The following is a 2,883-nucleotide window of genomic DNA, read 5'->3' as shown; positions in this document are numbered from 1 at the left end:
GTACGACTACAACAGCTTTTTTATTTTATTTTATGATTTTTTTTAACACAACAGCTGAAGCTGCTGCAGAAGGTCCACACATTATCATACCCACAGAGTGAGTGACACACTGCATGGAGACACACGGACACTGAGCCGAACCGACCCAACCCAAAGTGAATCCAGTAGAACCGAGTTCATGGGGAGGGGCTGAACAGGTGCCGCTGCAGTGAACAGATATATTATATATTATAGTCGAGATGTCAAAAGCAAAACGGTCCAAAGTGTGGTGTCACTTTACAAAATATGATGCAGAAAAACTTCCACCTACAACAAATGCTTTAGGAATATTTGGTGCAAAGACAAATTATTAACGGCTTTAAGTTAATAAGTTGGTCAATTTCAAGTTTGACTTTGACAGAAATAGTTATTGCTTCATGGACCTCTGTGTGAGTGTGTGTTCTATTTATTTATTTTTAAAGTACTGATTTAAATACCGTTTAGGAACCGGTACCGTTTTGAAAGTATCGATTTAGCACCGGTATCAAAATAAACCCTTTCAATATCCAACCCTAATCCTGACCAATCACATCACAGGAAAATGTTTCTTATCAGCAGAGCAGCAGAAGTTGAAATTTATGGCAGGCCTGCTTCTCAGCCATGCAGCAGACAAGACAAAGTTTCATTCATTAAGAGTGTAATTTATACATTCAAAGAACCTGTTTAATACAATTGATTAATACAATGATCGACACAAAAATGGTAAAATATAAAAATCTTTAACATTCCCCCCGTTTAACATTTTTATTCATTTTATTAAGAGAAAATGAGGGTCAAAAACATCAAACTCAGAAAAACATTAAAACCATAAAATGTAAAAATGTGAGTTGTTATGGACTAATTATTTATATCTGTTTTGACCTTGACGCTGTCCGGTACTCATGTCTTATGATAACTAGTTTCGGCTAATTTACTCTATCGGCCCAGACTTCAAGACTCCAGCAATGCATGACCTCTTTTATTCTGATAAGTTGTTTCCGGGCTGACAGCCCTGTTATTGGTTCACAGCAAAATCTGTAGTGTTGTTTTTTCAATGTTAATAATTTTGAGTTAGTGGGTGTTGATTTTGGAGTTGTTTTAACACTTTTGGTGATCAAAAAGCTCTGCCAGCTTTGTTAATCAAGCGAGTTATAAGTTTACACCTGTGAATAGGTTAAATTCACTCCAGGTTGAGTTGGTGACAACATCCGGTTCNGACCTTCCCCTAACCCCAACCCTAACCCTAACCCTAACCCTAACCTAACCCAGCCTAAGGTTAACCTGGTTGATTAATTTCTAACCACCCCCATAAAWCCAGACTCTAAACTTAACCCCAGGATTTYAATGCCTAAGGTTAACCTGGTTGATTAATTTCTAACCACCCCCATGAATCCAGATTCTAAACTTAACCCCAGGATCTCAATGCCTAAGGTTAACCTGGATGACTCATCTGTGAATCTTGTACCTGTATTGTAAATGGATATTTATTGGTTATGAGAAAATAAGAAATGTATATCTGTTTTTGAGACGTGTTCTTCTGGGATGATGGGCTCCCCTGGGGGCTCTGAGGCTGTGATGGACCGTGTACTAAGCCTAACCCTAACCCTCAATCTTCTTCAGCCCAACCCTCCTTCTAACCTCCCCCAGAGACCCTGCACTAAGGTTAACCATAGTAACCTCAAACCTAAGGTTAACCAACCCTCCTCCTAACCTCCCCCCAGAGACCCTGCACTAAGGTTAACCACAGTGACATCATGCCCGATATTAAACACTATCTGACCTTGAAACAAACAACCCCCCAAACCACCCCCTCCTTTTTTTCCAATCGCAGGGACTGGTGCTTGGTGCTTGACTGGGCTGGGTGTGGACTGGTTCTGGGACCGACACAGCGATGGAGCGTGCATTAAAGATCCAACGCCTTCGGCACCGGATCTTTCAATTTTCTTTGTCCTAACCCTTAACCCTAACCCTAACCGCTCAAACTCAATTTTTGGTTTTCTTCCCTTTCCCACTTACCCTTACCTTACCCTAGTGGCAGTATGTATAAGGAAAAAAGAAGGGATCCCAGGATATAGCCCTGTGGTACTCCCCATTGCAGTGGTGCTGATGAGGACATGAAGTCCTTGATGTTAACACAGAAGTATCTGTCTGTCAGGTAGGACTTGAACCTACTGAGAGCTGAACCATTGATACCCACCTCCTTCGCCAGCCTGGAAATGAGGATGTTATGATCAGTGGTGTTGAAGGCTGATGTGAGGTCTAACAGCACAAGGAGGACAGATTCACCTGAGTCTAGAGCTAAAAAGATGTCATTAAACAGATTCAACAGAGCCGACTCAGTGCTGTGATGGGATCTGAAGCCTGATTGAAATGCCTCCAAAATTTYGTGATCCTCCAAGAAAGGTTTTAACTGAGTGTCCACTACTTTTTCCAACAGCTTTGACAGAAATAGCAGTTTGGAGACGGGTATAAAGTTAGACACTACGGAAGGGTCAAGACTATTTCTTTTCAGGAGGGGCTGCACGGCTGCCTGTTTAAAGCTTTGTGGGACTACACCTGAAGTTAAACTGCTGTTTATATATGAGACAGTGGTTGTACTTTTTTCAGTGTGGAGAGTGGAATCTCATGCTTTGAAATAAAAAAAACCTGGATGAATACGAAAACAATTACAAAATGGAAGTCCAGTTTGTTTTTATAACCTTTTTCATTAGAACATGTAATTTCATCTCAGATGAATACGTTTTGTGCTTTTGGTGACATAAAATCACTAGATTGTAAATAATCAGGTGAGCAGATTTATTACTAAATAAAATATTCAAACATCTCTGAAGTTAAAAATGGAATAACAGCAATACAATATTTAAA

Source organism: Austrofundulus limnaeus, unplaced genomic scaffold, assembly GCF_001266775.1.
Source record: "Austrofundulus limnaeus strain Quisiro unplaced genomic scaffold, Austrofundulus_limnaeus-1.0 Scaffold1551, whole genome shotgun sequence".
Taxonomy (NCBI): Eukaryota; Metazoa; Chordata; class Actinopteri; order Cyprinodontiformes; family Rivulidae; genus Austrofundulus; species Austrofundulus limnaeus.
This window is presented reverse-complemented; position numbering follows the sequence as displayed.